The following is a 17,032-nucleotide window of genomic DNA, read 5'->3' on the forward strand; positions in this document are numbered from 1 at the left end:
AAAATCCCCTACTGGAATGGGTGCTGCCAGGCCTAGAAGGTGGCCTGCCCACTGGCAAATCATGGGACATAAAACCATCCCCATTTGTATCACCCTCTCCAGTGACATCCTCTGTCTCAACTTGTTTGGCCTACCACCAGGCCCTTAAAGCCTTCTGTAGCTCCTCCTTTTTAGAGCTGTTCCTCATGGGGCATCCAAACTTTTTGCAGAATTGTTTCAACTGTTCCACCTTGTATGTGAGCAAATCCTGAATCTCAAATTCCAATTCCGCACTTTCACTTGCTTCCTTTCCTTTCTGAGACATGATGCTTGCAAGGGCTTCTCAAAAATAGAATAACAAAAATAGGTACAGTATGTGGCTGCGTCGTGGTATGCGCTAAAACTAGTGGTGTACACTAATTACTGTAGGTCTAGTGCAAATACAAGTTCAAATCCTCACAGCTGACTACCAATGTTAGAATTGGGGGTCTCTAGTTGGCAGAGGTGGGTACCTTTGACCAAATAGGGACCCTTACTTCTAATCAGGGTAAAGGAGCACACACTGTTCATAACCCCTGCTCACCCCCTTGGTAACTTGGCAGGAGCAGACAGGCTTATCCCCAAGGCACTTTGTAAAGTAGTTGCACCAACAACCACAATAATACTGTGTAACACCACAGAGGGACACCACACAGGTAAGTATAAAAAAAAATAGATTATTTATATCAAAAATCACAAAGCAAGGCCAACATACACAATAAATTTCTGTTGCAGGTAAAAGAAAAACGGTTCTCTTGTAATGTTCTTTCAGCCCTCTCATGTGTAATCCCTGTTTCTGCGAAGTAGCAGCTATGGGGCCAAACAGTTCTGTCCTTGTGTGCAATTATCCGGGATTTTACTTGCACACCTGTCTACCAACAATGCACCGAAGTCCTTTATTACCCTCTCCGGTATCTTCCACTGACTCAGCGGTCAACGATGGTGCTGACTTGCCCCCAAAGTTACAGGCTTATCTTTTACTCGCAATTTCAGGCGACTATGATGATGAGGCAGCCCTCTGCATCCAACCCCCAGGCAAAGACACACACCACGGCTCGGGACAATGCTCCGAGCGTTACCTGGAGGATTGCGGTTTCTCTGCGAGGGACTGGCAATCCTTGGTTCCCGATGAGCCATCAGGCGACACAGGTTTCTACCCTGCAAGGCTCCCCAGCCTCCGGTGTCGAGCCACTGATTCCCGCGACGGCAGCTCCCTCGAGGATGGGGCACAAGCGCTGGGCCGTCACAAACGCTGGGCCAATCCCAGTTCGGCGCTGCCGGCGAGCCCCTCGATCACGTGACTCTTCTCTCGGCCGGGCCCAATTCGAGCGCGGCTCCTCAGTCGAGCCTCCTGAGGTGGGCCAATCACAGCGCGGCTCCTCAGTCGAGCCTCCTGTGGTGGGCCAATCAAAGCGTGGCCTCTCCGATGATGTCAGCGGACCCGGGGCCGATGGCGGTGGGTTTCTCAAGCCGTTCTTTATCCCGGGCAGCGGCGGTGATTTGCAAACCTGGCAAATCGGGGCGCGGCAGTCCCCCTCAGAGGGCGTAGGTCGCAGTCAGGCCGCCCCCGATGTTATCAAGTCGCTCGGGGGAATTACTAACGAGGGAGGCCCAGCAGTCCCACGGCCGGCATCAGTTGTGTGTCGAAGAGCACACCGATCCTCCCACATGGCACGCAGTTAGTAATAAAGCACAGATGGCGAATAAAGACGTCTCTTACAGTGTCTTGGTTCTTCTTGGGAACTTTTTTAACACTGTGTTCCACGAACAAGCGGCCAGCTCTTCTCAGGCCCTTGGAGACTCTAAGCAGATGCAGCACACAGCAAAGTCTTGGTTGCAAGCAGGTGGGGAAGCACAGCACGGATGTACATTGTTACAAAGCATGCTTTTACTACGCATGCCTTTATAACGCAGGATTTACAACGCAAGTCGTTACAACGACTTGCGTTGGGGGGTGCTGGATAGTAAATAGTTTAATTTACTATTCCAACTCCAGTCCCCGTGGATAGTATGGAAGGTGTTGGATAGTAAATTAAACTATTACCTATCCTAGAGCGCCACCATCGCAATTCGTTGTAATGACTTGCGTTGTAAATCCTGCGTTGTAAAGGCACTGCGTGGTAAAAGTTGTGTCGTAAAGGATGTTTCCCGCACAGCACACAGCAAAGTCCCCTTCTTCTCTCCTTTAGTTGAATCAGCAAAAAAGCAGGTCAGCCCCAGAGCACACAGCAAGGGCAGTCTTCCTTAGTTTCTCCAGCTGTTCTTCTTCCGGCAGAGGTTCCTCTTGATTGTAGAAGTCTGATTTTCAAGGGGTCTCTTTCCTACTTTTATACACCTAAACTCTTTGTTCTTCATGTGTTGGGGGTTCTGGACCCAGTTCAAACCAGTCTTGGGGGCATTCTGCCAGGGAACAACTTCTTCCTTTGGGAAAGGGGGCCAGGGTCCTCAGACACCCAGCAGGAGGTGGAGCCAGTCCTTTGTGGAGGCAGGCAGAGCCCTACTCAGCTACAGGGATCTCCCCACCCACCTCTCTAAATGCAGATGGGCCTATTCAACCTAGAGCTACACACCCAGACTCCTGGAGCCAAGACACTTCACCAGTCGCTGTCACTCCCCAAAGCCAGACAGTCAATCCACAACCAGGCAGAGGCACACAGGAAGGTTTGAACAGAAAAATAGCAGCTTTCTAAAAGTGCCATTTCTAAACGCAGGATTTAAAAACCATCTTCACTAAAAGATTCTGAATTCAAGGGTACCAGACTCCATGTCTCCATCTTGTTCCTATGGGAAGATAGACTGGTATAATGGTACACAGCCTTCCCCATTCTTTTCTTTCCTATGGGCAAGATGGCCTTTCAATAGTGAAAAACATAATTGGCTGTATTTCACTATTAGAGCATGTTACACACATTAGTACATGTCCTACCTTTCACATACACTGCACCCTGCCCAGGGGGTACCTTGGGCCTACTATAGGGGTGTCCTATGTGCACAGAAAGGGAAGGGTAGGGTCTGGCAAGTATGGGCACTTGCTAGGATGACAACATGACAGTACACAGACTGCGCACAGGCACTGTGGTGGCAGGCCTGGATACCATTTTAGGGCTACTCATGTGGGTGGCACCATCAGTGCTGCAGGCCCAATAGTAGCATTTGAATTACCAGCCCCGGCACACTCAGTGCACTCCACTAGGGACCTTACAGGTAAAGCAAATATGCCAATCATGGAGGACCAATCATGTTTAATAATTTACACAGGGAGCACTTGCTCCTGGCCACCGATTAGTAGTGGCCAAAGGGCCCAAAGCATCTAAACCAGCAAAAGTGAAATCCAGCATAGCATCAAAAACACAGGAGGCAGAGGCAAAAAGTCAGGGGTAACCACGCCATGGATGTCAGGTCTAACAGACATGTACACACCGGTACACCCAGTACTAGTTTAAAAGAACCCTGGCATCACAAAATGGATGCCACAGCCATGAGTCTGGCCTCCTGCTGCTGGATGAAACTCCGGCAGGGGGGATGTATGACATTACAACGCATGCTTTTACATCGCATGCTTTTACAACGCGGTTTTTACAACGCATACCATTACAACGCATAGTGTGTTTAGGCGCTGGATAGTGAATTGTTTAATTTACTATTCCAACTCCAGTCCCCGTGGATAGAAGGGAAGGTGTTGGATAGTACATTAAACATATTCCCTATCCTAGAGCGCCCCCCAGCGCAATGCGTTGTAATGGTTTGCGTTGTAAAAGTTGCGTTGTAAAGGCACTGCATGGTAAAAGTTGCGTTGTAAAGGTTGTATACCGGCAGGGGAGGCCTGGACAATAGATTTCCTGTCACAGGGAGGTGTCACCACTTCCCAGACAGGCTTTAGTGTATTGGGGCTGGGTGGGTGCACTCCAAGAGTGCTTTGAAGCCTGCACTGGGGGCACATTTGGTGTCCCTGTACATAGCCCAGTTCAAACCGGTTGCAGGAGCTACCAGCCCCAGCTCTGGTGCAAAACTGGACAAAGGAAATGGGTGTAGCTACCCCTCTTTTCCAAACCCTCCCATAGGTGTCCTACCCCTTCCTTGGGTATAAGATAGGAACCCCTGGCAACAGGACCTTAGATTACACCTGGATGAAACTCTGATACTGAATCCTGGAACTTTGATGATCTGCACAACGCTGGATGACTGAAGAATCTCCCTTGGAGTAAAGGAGTAACTCCCCTGCTTGGCAAGCACCAAAGACGCATCTGACAGGTTTGCATCTCTGAAGCTCCCGCCGGACTTCGAAGTATTTGCTACACAGGAGGTGGATTTCCAGACTTCCCTGAGGCCTCCCTGAGTTCCCTGCAAAGCTGAGACCCACAACCCTCGTAGGTACCCTGGAACCGGAACCCCTGGACACCGTGCACATTTGCAAGTGCATCAGCTTCTCGATGTTCCTTGAAGCTGTGCATTGGGTTACTTGTAGCCCAAACCCCGAGCACCTTTTCCACTGAAGATTCCTGGCCTACACTCAACAAGTGTTCCGTGAGCCATCCCTTTGTGTTTTCACTCGAGGTACCTTTGCGATCCTTAGTCTGTTGACTGGTGGGTTCCTGAGAAGGCCACTTCGACTTTCCTTGGGCTTTCCTGGTTGCTCCAGACGTGCCCTGACTCTCCACCACTTGGTGAGTCCCCTGGACCTTGCTGGTCCGCACCGAAGCATTTTTCCTTTCCTGCTTGGGTTGCTGTTGCCAAGGCTTGTTGGGTCCAACACCGAAGTACTGGACATCCTTCATGGGACAGCTCAAATCCAGCTTCTGGTAATCGTAGACGCCTCCTGGTCCTCATGGCTGAAGAGTCAAGCTTCACCTCTTCAAACCTGAATCACCCAACATCAGTGGGCATTCGTCTATTGTGCGCCTGGTAAGAGACCCTGTCCCCTCTGCTTTTAGGTTCCTCACATCTTCGATCCAGGCTTGGATCACACCGGACACTTTTCTTCTCGACGGCAGCATCACTTTGCAGCAGATCACCATTGAAATCAATGACGGTTCCCGACACCAAAAGACACCTATGCACCCGGCTTCCCTGGGTGAGGTAACTCGAGCACTCCGGTGCTCCAATGGGTGTTGGCCCTAGAACCCCTTTAGTTAAAAGGGGTTTGCTCAAAGTCCTCTCCAGAGTGTCCTTAATCTTTAAAATTCCAACCGCTACTTTCTCCATGGAAACTAACAGCGTCTCGCGGCTGTATTCTCACACTGCATGCGTCCCTAGTGGGTCCCCTGTGTCACTACTTTGGGTGGTTCCTTGTGGTCCCAGCGATTCTACATGCTCTAGACCTTGTGTCTAGTCAAGTCATGGTTCGTATACCACTTTCTTAATATATGGTTTGGTCCCCCCCTGGGGCCCCAATGTATAATGTGCTATTTACTGAAGTTCTATTGCATTTAAATTGTGTACTTTGCTCTGTAATCTCATAAAGAGATTACTATAGTGTTTAGTAATAAATATATATATTTTATATATATACCTTGTGTGGATCTCATTTTCATTTAGACATTCAAGAGGTTATTATCTGGTAAACGAAGCTGCTTTACACCCCTTCAATATTTAGCCTGAAGGCTGCTCACCATAACTACCACTAGGATAGCTTTCAATAAAGGTTGTCTTTAAACCTATCATCAATAAGGATTGTTTGGACTGGTGCAAGGTGCCCACTAGAATAGTGGACAGCATATGCCAGGCCAACTTTTCACATTGGTGTGCAGCGGTTGGATTCAAGCTTGCTATTGCCTTACCAGATAATCTCTTTGAGTGACTAACTAAAAACCACTATAGGTACATAGGTACATATAAATCAAGATAGAATAAAGGAAGTTCTACTGAATTTAAAGATGTGTGTCAAGGGTCTAGGACACCCTTTCTACAACTCAAGACAGAGTTTAGTAGTCCTACTAGAGTAGGTAGGTGCAGAAACCACACCACACTAGTATGTCTTCAAGGGCTGAAGCCAGTGGCTCCAGATTAACTTAGTATGACCATGTCCCATTTACAGAATTGAGGAACATGTGTACATCTAGGAAATTGAAGACTAGGAGACATGCAGACACCCAACGCCTCATAGAGGTATTGCTTTTAGATGATCTCAGAAAGACACCTAGGTCTGATGAGACAGGCAGGTTGGGTGGGGCAGAAGACGAGGAAAGGCTAGGAGGTGAAAACATCCAAGACCTGGACTCTGAAGCTGACCAGGGGGATCAGGATGATTCTAACCTGGATAACCAAGTTCTTCCTGTGGATGCAGGAGGGATCCCTAGGGGTCTCCTCTTCTCCCAGCCAGGTGGAACTAACAGTGTACCTAGGAAGTCTAGAACTCCTGCAGTAGAGTCGGATCACTCTGGTGCATCTGTAGGGTTCTCTGTCTCTCAAAAGACCTCAGCCTCCAACAGGAGATAGTCCTCCACTGAGAGAAATTGTAGACTGCTTGCTTTTGAAAATGAAAAACTCAGAATCAGAAGAGCACAGTTGGATCTAGACAGGGAAGCCTTAGAGCTCCGGAGAGCTTCTAAAAAGTTGGGACTAGAGTCCCATGGTGGCAGCATCAGTGTCCTTAGAGTTAGAGAACATACTCTTGACAATAGGAACCTGAACAAGATTGTCCCTCCCAACCAGAGTGGGGATGACATCCACAAATGGATAACTGTACTTAAGAGGGCCTGTAAAGTACAGGGGGTCCCTCAGGAGCAGTGGGCAGCAATCTTGTGGCTCTCCTTTGCAGACAAAGGTAGAGACAAGCTTCTCATTGTAAGAGAAGAGGATGCTAATAATTACAAAGTCCTGAAGAGTGCTTTGATTGAAGGGTTGGGCCTAACCACTGAACAATACAGGTTAAAGTTCAGAGATACCCAAAAGGCACAGACTCAGGACTGGGTTGACTTTGTTGTTTGTGCTACTAAAGCTCTGGATGGCTGGTTACTTGACAGTAAGGTGTGTGATTTTAAAGGATTGTACAACTTAATTATGAGGGAGCAGATCCTTAATAATTGTCAAAATCAGCTGTTGCATCAGTACCTGGTAGACTCCGATCTGACTTCTCCCTAAGAATGCGGTCAGAAGGCAGACAAGTGGGTAAGAACCAGGGTGAGGCGGAAGGCTCAGAACCAAGGTGACCCTAAGAAGCAAGATCCCAAGAACTCTGACAAGGGTGGGGAAAAGGGTAAAGACCAGAAGTTTTCTTAAGGTCCCCAAAAATCTGTATCTGGTGGGGAGTCCCAATCTACAAAATGAAAAGGCCAAAATAAACCATGGTGTAAAATCTGTAAACAGAAACCCCATTGGACTAGTGATTGTTCCCTCTAGTTCAGCTCCAAGTGGTGGTACTCAGAATAAGGAATTAGTAGGGTTAACCCTGGGTTCTGAGATGGACTCTGGCCTAGTCAGAGTTCCAACCCAGGCAGTACTGATCTGTGATGGAGGCATGGATTTGTCCTCCTGTGTGAGACCCAGTAATCTGGGCAAATACAGACAGCAGCCTTTAATTAATGGAAAAGAGGCTTCGGCATACAGGGACAAGGGCAAGTGTCACAATGGTGACACAAGACCTTGTGGCTCCTGAGCAGATCATACTTGGTGAAATGTACCAAGTGACCAATGCTAGCAATGTCGGGACTGACCATGCTCTGGCAGTTGTTAATTTCTCCTGGGGAGGGGTAACTGGCCTTAAGAAGGTTGTGTTAAGTGCAGACCTCCCTGTTGAATGCTTGCTTGGGAATTATTTAGAGACTTCAGCTTGGGCTGAAGTGGAGCTCAGGACCCATGCAGAAATGTTAGGAATCCCTGCACATGTGTTTGCTGTGACCAGGTCACAGGCCAAAATGTCTAAAACTGAACAGGCCTTTGATTCTGGAAGAATGGACCAATTGCCTCCCAAGAGGCGGAGCAGCAGGGTTAAGGCAGTGCTTTCCCACCTTGCTCAGAGTACAGATCAGTCTCTTAAGGGAGATGATCTTAGTCCTGAAGAAGGAAGTGTCCCAGATGAGCTTGAGCCTGATCAGGTTGAGTTTTTGGGGACAGGGGCCCTTGTCCCTCTCTTGAACCTTTTAGATAGCAGTCTGCTGCTGAGGCTGCGGGGAATGCTAGTGGAACCCATAAGATATATTGGGATGATAGACTCCTATATTCAGAAAGTAGAGACCCCAAGCTTGGTGTCTCCAGGAGGTTGGTTATACCTCTGAGGTTCAGGGGCTTCCTATTAACACTAGCCCATGCTATTCCCTTAGCAGGTCACCTGGGCGAAAACAAGACTTGGGACAGGATTGTACCTCACTTTCATTGGCCTCATATGTCTGAATACACCAAGGAGTTTTGTCCCTCCTGTGTCACCTGTCAAGGCAGGTGGTACTACAAAGGCCCCCCTGATACCACAACCTATGGTGGGTGTTCCCTTTAAAAGAGTGGGGATTGACATCGTTGGTCCCATGGATCCTCAGACAGCATCTGGGCACATGTTTATACTGGTGGTGGTGGTGGACCATGCCACCAGGTGACCAGAAGCAATTCCACTTAGGACCACCACAGCTCCTGTGGTGGCAAGAGCCCTCCTGGAAGTATTTTTCAGAGTGGGTTTCCCTAAGGAGGTAGTAGCAGACAGGGGTACAAACTTCATGTCTAGTTACTTGACTGCTATGTAGAAGGAGTGTGAAGTGAATTACAAATGCATCTCACCCAATAACCCACTATGCAATGGTTTAGTTGAGAGATTCAACAAAACCCCATAAAAGCTTAGGCGCAGATGTGACATCTTTTTGCCCTGCCTTCTATTTGCCTACAGGGAGGTTCCTCAGAAGGGGGTTGTTTACAGCCCATTTGAACATCTGTTTGGACATCCTGTTAGGGGTCCATTGTAAGCATGGGCGGATCTAGCGGATCTCGCGTACGCGAAATTGCGGATTTACGGATTCGCAATCTGCGAAGATACGCGAACTCTAGCGGATTTGCGGATTTCCCCATTTTTTGTGTTGGCGCGCGATCGCGCCGATTTTGGGACAAGTTCGCAATTGCGAACTTACTTTTCGGCTCGCAACGGCCGCGACTATGTTGTTTCTACGTCTGGTTTATCATCACAGGTTCACAGCACCCTCTGTTTCACCACTGCCACCCTCTGGGACACCCATGCCACCTTCTGGTACATCCTCACTGCCACCCATTAGGTTTATTTATCACTGTAGATTATGGTGGTTGAAAAAAGCAAGCACACCTGCCCTTCTTCAACTGCCATCAATTAATTTGTGGGTCATTAATGTGTCAGTAATTTTGAAAGTTCCAGTCTGGCTGGCACCTGCTTCCTTCCTTATCTGTAATTTGCTTTTTGTTGCAGTGAAATTTTTTTTCACAGGACCTTTATGGTCTACTTGTAGCTATTCTATGAGCCTGCTGTTTGGGTCATAGCAGGGTCATAGAATAGTTGCAAACTCTGGAGGGGCCCCTCAGGAAGCACTACCTTGAATGTTACTAATGTTAAGTTTGAACTTTTGCACCTGCTCATTGCTTTCAGTTTAGCTAAAATCGTTTTTTCTGCAATTTCGCGCGTTTTTTGGGGCGCGAATCCGTGCGAGATCGATTTCGGAAGCCGCGAATGCGTGCGAATACAAAATTGTTTTTTTTGCGACGTGTATGTTCGCGTGATCTTGCACGTGTTCGCGAGGCGCTTCTAGCTATACGTTTGCCAAGTTACCCTATCGGTCGTACACGGGCGCGGCCATCTTGTTTGCGTGACGTAATTCCGTTTCCGGCCGCTATGTGTAATCTCGCAAAGTGTGCTGCTCGCTAGTACAATTTTGCGCGTGCTCGCGAGGAAAATCTCGCGCGAACTTACCCACGCGGTCGTGAACGGGCGCGGCCATCTTGTTTCTCATTCATTGCTATGGTTCTGGGCATGCTTTCTCTATCCTCTCTCAATCTCTGCCATCCTTTGCTTGTTTGAAGTTTATTTGATCTAATTTTACTTATTATCTATCCCTCTATTTTTCTAGCTCTATATTTTTGTGTTTTCTGCTGCTTTTAGTTACTTTTAAACTACTTTTTTAAACTCTTTTCTTTTCTTCTTCACTATTCTATTTCTTGTTTATCATTTAACTGTATTTCTGCCCAGACCATGGTAAAGGGAGCCGGGAAGCACCCTGAGAAGGGGAAGGGTCCCGCACCCCGTGCCCGGCTCCCGTGCGGGCGTTTGAGGGGGGAGCAAGTGGTCCCGCGGGAGATCTTCAGCGCGGAGGAAGTGGCGGCACTCATCTTCCACGTCCAGCGCCGCCTCCCCAAGACGATCCTGGGAGGCGGCAAGCTCGCGACTGGCTATGGCATCCGGGAGCGCCGCAAGAGGTGGGAGAAGGTGTGCCGGGCCATGTATAAGCTCTCTGGGGTCCGGCGCACATATAACCAGGCCACCCACCGCTGGACCGATGTCATGGACCGGGAACGGGACTTGCTGGACGCGCTCGGCGTAGAGGTCCCCGGGCTTGGTGAGTAGTAGTAGCTATTCATTTACTACTCTGTTTTATCCGGCTCTGTTATTTGCAAATCTTTGTTCTTTACCAAGAGCAATAATGCTGCCGATTACATTGAGGTAAATTATATTTCAAAATCTTCTATGCATTTCAGGTGCACTGCTCTCCTTCTCAGTAGCCTTGCTTGCTACTATGCTTCTTTGTTTTGTATGTTGTGTTCAGAAGCATTTCATTGGCCTGAGAAATTATGTATGAGTGTAGTGTAAAGATAAGAACTGCGTAATGCTAGACACTAAGGGTCATATTTTCAATTGCCGGCGCATCCCTGCAAAGTAGCAGGGATGCGGCAGTAATTGTGTGCCATGCCACCACCACCCATTGGCCCAAAACGTCACAGAAGCCTTACGCATCTGTGCCGTAAAGGCAGCGCATTGCTGGAGTTGCGTGCCAACGATGGCGCAGCTCCAGCAATGCTCTGGGGTACCCTATCTCCCCAATGCTGCATCAAGCCGTACGTCGGCTTCAAGCGCGCAGGGTTTGAGTCATGCATCATTGTCCTAAAAGTGACTGATTGACATCTTGTAGATTTCCCTCAGCCACTTTTAGGATTCGTTCCTGCGCAGGTACGCCCTCCCTTGCGCCGGAACGCCCCCTGATGGCGCAGGGCTTTACAACGTGATGCATCGCCCATATGCCCATATGTGTTTTTTTTTAATATATACGCCACACCAACACCATGGCGAGTCTTTTGTTCTGCCGCTGCGTCACAAAAGGCACGCAACAATGGAGGAAAATGAGCCGCAAGGGACTTCTAAATCAGCCCCAATAGACTGAAGTCCAGTCCTTCCTTTAGACACATGGCTATAAGAAGAAATAGTGGCGGTGGTGGGTGGATTGATAGTTTGAGTATTCACTGATCTGCAAGCAGGATGGACTTTGTCTGTCACTTCGCGTGCTGCGGACTGCTGCCTGCAGTGCCAGGCCTAGGCAAACCTCTTTAGTAGTCTGTTTATTGAGTTACATAGGAACTTTCTAAGTCAACGTTCCGCAAATCAGGCAATACGAATAACGTAGTATACCACATGAGATAGATCCCGTGGAATAGTTGTCTATCTATTTGCTATTTCTCCAAAATATTTTGTTATTGTTCTTTTGAAATGTTTGATCTGGTTGAAAAATCTCATCCATGTTTTCTGGTTTTTCTTTCTTTCATGTTGTACATCAGCTCCCCCCAAGGGCAAGAGGACACAGGAGGAGGGTGCTGAGGATGCAGGCCAGGATCGGGCAGGCGAGGGCTCCTTTGCTGGCCCCAGTAAGTTTACATTTTAATAAAGAGTACCTATTTTTTCCTAGCGTTCCTCATTCGATTTTTTCTAAATCGTCTTTGATCTTCTTGTAGACTGGATATAAATTCTTATCCTGCCTCGAATATGACTCCCTGTGGTATTACTAGACTATTCTTATTAGTCTGTCTGTGTAGCTAACTAAGATTGGACATTTGGCAATTCCATTGGACTCCCATTCTATTCAGCAATAGCTCTATGCACTGTCTCCTTACTGACTAGATAGTGTGGCAGAGTCATTCAGCTCCCGAAGTCACCGATTATTGATCCCCAATGATCTCTAGATTATCGTACGCAGGACAAGAGAGTACGGAGTCACAGCACAGTCAAGAAGTGTCAGAGGCACTCATGCTTGCAAAAATTCCAAAACCTTTAGCTCATCCACTCTAGTCTGGAGGAACAAAAACCACAGAGTCTATTTAAGTTTAAAAGCTTTATTAAAAGTAAACACATTTATTAAAATCTACTTTGTCATAAAACTATTTAACTGAAAACGGAAAAGTGGTTAGTGCTGACGATTAATTGGACACATTTCTTGTGGTCGAGCCGAGCTCTCACCTGGTTTGAACTTGATCCTGGTCGTGTTCTTAGGAGTCAAGCTTCTGTCTGTTAGGAGAAAAAGTGGTGCGTGTTAAAAATCAAAAGCAAGCATTCATCAGTTGTGCATAAAAGTGCAGCAAGACAACAGCCTTCCCTGGAAAATGGGACATTTTTACTTTGGAGTAGACAGTCACAAATTATTACATTGTATTCAGTTTTTTTAACATTTCTCCTAGACCAAATATTATATAGTAGTGAGTGGTGTATTCTAACATTCTTAAATGTACTTTGTAGGTGTAACATCTGGTGACGGGGCCAGCGCGGAGGTGGCTGTGTTGGGCGAGGACTCGGCGGACTCTGGGGAGGAGGCGGTGCAAGAGCCGGCGGACGGTCCTGTGGGGGTTCAAACAGCGGTGGCGGAAACAGGTAAGCTATATATTCCTTACTTATTGAGATTGAAGACTGCATAGTGTGCTTTCTGCACGGGTGTATTACAAATCAACCAGGTAGTAGCCTCCTCGAAATGTACTTCGACTTAGCTGTGAAGTTTTTGGTGAGAAGAATCCCTATAAGTTCTTAGACGAACGTGATGGATGGGATGAACGAAAAGCAAAAGAAGGGTGTAAGTAAGTGGGACGCGAACTTGTATGATGGCTGGCAAAGAAGAACGATATGTGTTTGCTTGGCCCCCGAGGTGGCTGGGAAGGAAAGAATATGGTATGGTGCATGGCTGGGTCAATGATGAAGCAAGGATGGGTGGAAGGACAGCAGCCTGGGTGGGTGAAACAGAAACTGTATGTGTGCGTATACTTTGACTGAATGGATGCCTGGAGCATGGTATTCTCTGACTCTTAGATAGCACATGTGTATCTAGAGAGAGTAGATGGTCGCCAGATGAAGTAAGTGTTACCTTGAAGAGCATGTACCACCGCACCCGCACGTCCGTTCCAGTGCAGGGAAGGCAAGGAAAAGAAATTGTAAATGTGTCCAATACTACCATGAATAGTAGCAGTACTTTGTATTGCGTCTGCAATCACAGCATATATCTGGGTATTACGGTGGACACTCCGTACCTCTCTTAATAACTTTAGTTTACTTGTAGTACGTCATTCATGTGTGGGTGTATCACTGTTCACTCAATATTAAGCAAAGCACCTAAAGTCATCCCATATGTCATCAAATACGTCCCATGTGAAGTGATAGATAATCAAATTAGTTAGCTTCTTCATTTTCCTTTTCTAGTACTCATTTGCACTGTAGGGTGAAAGGTAAATTAATTAAGCAGTAGCCCTTGTAACAGAGTATTCTCAGTGCCACCCGTAATAGAAAAGTAATAGCTTCACCACCTGCATGGAATGGACCGGTACAGTAACGCAAGTCTGTCTCACTCATCATGGTGTGCAACTTTTTTTCTCGGGTGCAAGTTCACTGTGCTGTCCATGTCATTCTGCCGGCTTGCATAAGATAACGTACCAATTTCCCTAAACAAGAGAGAAGAAGAAGAATAAGACTGGTGTACTGTCATAGTCGACTGTAATGGAAGTCCATAGTGGTCGTAGAATTTGTTCTTTAAACTACCACTAATGTTAGAGCAAGGATGCAGAAGTGGGAGGTTACATAGATACTGTCCTCAATAGTTATGTACTGTGCTTTCAATTTGCTACTTGTACTGTGACCCAACTTTCGGCTCAATCACTTTGTGTTATTAATGCTAAGGAGCATTGGTTACAGACTATGTCTTTCTTTCTTCATATAGTTGCTCCTTCCAAATCAACAACACGGAGGGAGCAGGCTAGAATGGCCCGGCAACGGAGGCTGGAGGCCACTGTCGCCGAATATCGGCGGCTGGTGGCCCTGGAGGAGGAGGAGGACACGCAGTCGAGCGGGGCAACAACAACATCCTCGACTGTGACCACTGCATCCTCCTCCGTGACTAAGCCAGCGGGACCGAGCCGGGCTAACAAAGACAACCGCCACCGCCAAGCAACAGAAATACTAGCTGCCCCCCACAGGAGCTGCAAGGAACGCCAACGCCGCCTACGAGTCCGAATGTCCAACCTGGAGCAGGAGGTCCTGAAGTATAAGAACTTGGTTAAGGGCCTCCGCTCCGAGCTTGCCACCCTCCGCAAGGAGTATGATGCCCATGCCGCAAAATGCACCAGCACCAGCACCCTCCAGTAGTGGAGTGTCCCTTGCCCTTTTTTTATAGACTTTTGGGGGGTGGGATTTGGGAGTTGGGATCGTTTTGGGACGTTTCAAAGACAATCGTTGGGGTTAGGGTGGGTGAGGGAGATTATTTTGTTAGGGCTACATAAATATATTTTTAAACTTTATCTGACCATACCTGTTTTTTACTGCTTTTCAGTCTGGTGGGTGGGGGGCGGGGGTGTAACAGTAACTTTGTTTTCCTGAACAGTCGTAGGACTTTAGTAGTACAACCGTCAATCTCTTGTCTACTCCGAAATAATACTCCATTATACTACCTCCCACCAAACGCTTATCTTACCTGTAATTTGTGTTAGAAATTAGGGCTAGGCCCAGGGCTGGCTCCACGTGAAATGGGGATTAACGTTGTCAATCCTGGGCGGGTGACATTTCCTCATTGCGGTGGTACTAGTGGTGTGACACAGTGGCAGTTGCATGCCTATGGAAAAAAAGAAAACGAAACCTTGTTTGTCCTTACTGTAGCATTACAACGGTTACGGTACGATCGAGAATATAGCAGGTGACAGACAGAACAGTGCCATAATGTAGCCTAACAAATGGTAAAGTATTTGCTTGCAAGTATAACTAGTACTTGCGTTGAATTTATTTGACATTGGCTACTACTACTAGAAGATATAGTACTGAAGCTGAGTAAGTCTAGAAGATATCCTCGTATTCCTTCACCAGCCTGTTGCTATGACCTTATCCTCCCCAGCAAGTGTGTGGAATTATTGATGTCATTTTAGTCAGACATCAAGCAAAACAACACAGCCCGGGGGAAGAGGGTTAGGGTTTGTAAAATGGATGGGAATGGGGGTTTCTTTTTGGGTAGGTTTTGTTGAGAGAAGAAAAGAAAAGCAGAGCATGGACAAACAATAATTGAAGATAAAGACAATCTTTGGTTACAAAGTAAAGCTAAGCACATGCAGTCACACTCATAGAATAAAACAATGGATACTGTATCTGTATTGCGTATGTTGTTGGAGTTGTCCTTGAATTTGGTAAGTAAGTTGCATGCAGCAAACAATTCCTCTTATTGGCGGCACTCCTCCATTCCAGCTGACGCTTCGTCCATCAATGTTGGTGACCACTGACAGAAGACACCCTGTCCACTGCCTGCCTGGCGGATGTTGACTGAAACCTGGCCTGTAATTATTGAACGGAAAACAGGAAGTGCTATTACAATACCACTGATAAATAAATAAAAGGTATGTACGCTGTGTGGTTCAAAATGTGACACTTTGATTTCCCTAATAGACAGTACAATATTTTTGAAATTGCGTGCTCTGTCTGAGTCACCTTTTTAAGGATAAATAAGTATGGCCAAAATATTATAGCGGATCTTTCCCCTCAAGGTAGGTGTACTGTAAACTGTGTTTTAGAACAAAATTTGACCTTCCCAGCAATGCTCCCACCAAGACCCTTACTAAAGCCAGTCGCAAAAATGTAGAAGAACCCCAATCAGATCTCCAAAAACGATGCCTAGCAGAAAAATGGTTACAAAACGTACTTTGAAAGTAACAGTAGGCCCAAATACAGACCGTGGATTGTATTCAAACCACTTGCAAGCAAGCAAAAGTATCCATAGCCAGCATCGCTCCAACAGTGCTCTACAACACCAGAACTGCGTTGCAATAGAACCCCCCGAAACACATGCAATCCTGCTGCTAGGGCTAACCCTAACGAACCCTAACTTACAAAAAGTGCCAAAACTGGTGTTTCCTTCAGGATTTTGTCCAAAACACTTCTATCCGGTATTAGACCTTCCCAGGAATGCCCCAGGCAAGACCCGCCAACCCACCCGGAAAAAAACACCCGACAACACCCCCAAACAGCGAAAAAGCTAAATCTCATACTTACAATATCTCTCGGCCTTCGGTCCAAACGCGGCGCTGTGCAGCTAGGTCATCATCATCATCAATCATCATAACTCCTGTTTTCCACCACGGATTGCCTGAAAAGCAAATGCAATCAAGATTAGATTGTCGCAGCAGTGCTTCGACAGAGACCCCGGCCGCAACCCACCCACGAACAGCAGGAAGCCACCCAAAACGCTACATTGAGCAAGATGACAGAAGAAATAGCAAAAAAAAAGGCTGTTCCTTCAGGATTTTGTCCAAAACACTTCTATCCGGTATTAGACCTTCCCAGGAATGCCCCAGGCAAGACCCGCCAACCCACCCGGAAAAAACCACCCGACAACACCCCCAAACAGCGAAAAAGCTCAATCTCATACTTACAATATCTCTCGGCCTTCGGTCCAAACGCGGCGCTGTGCAGCTAGGTCACCATCATCATCAATCATCATAACTCCTGTTTTCCACCACGGATTTCCTGAAAAGCAAATGCAATCAAGATTAGACTGTCGCAGCAGTGCTCCCAGACACCAAAAATTACCCACAAACACCCGGAACCCCGCCAAAGAGCACCTCAAAGGCAAGCAAG

Source organism: Lissotriton helveticus, chromosome 8 (genome assembly GCF_964261635.1).
Source record: "Lissotriton helveticus chromosome 8, aLisHel1.1, whole genome shotgun sequence".
In the NCBI taxonomy this organism is placed as follows: domain Eukaryota; kingdom Metazoa; phylum Chordata; class Amphibia; order Caudata; family Salamandridae; genus Lissotriton; species Lissotriton helveticus.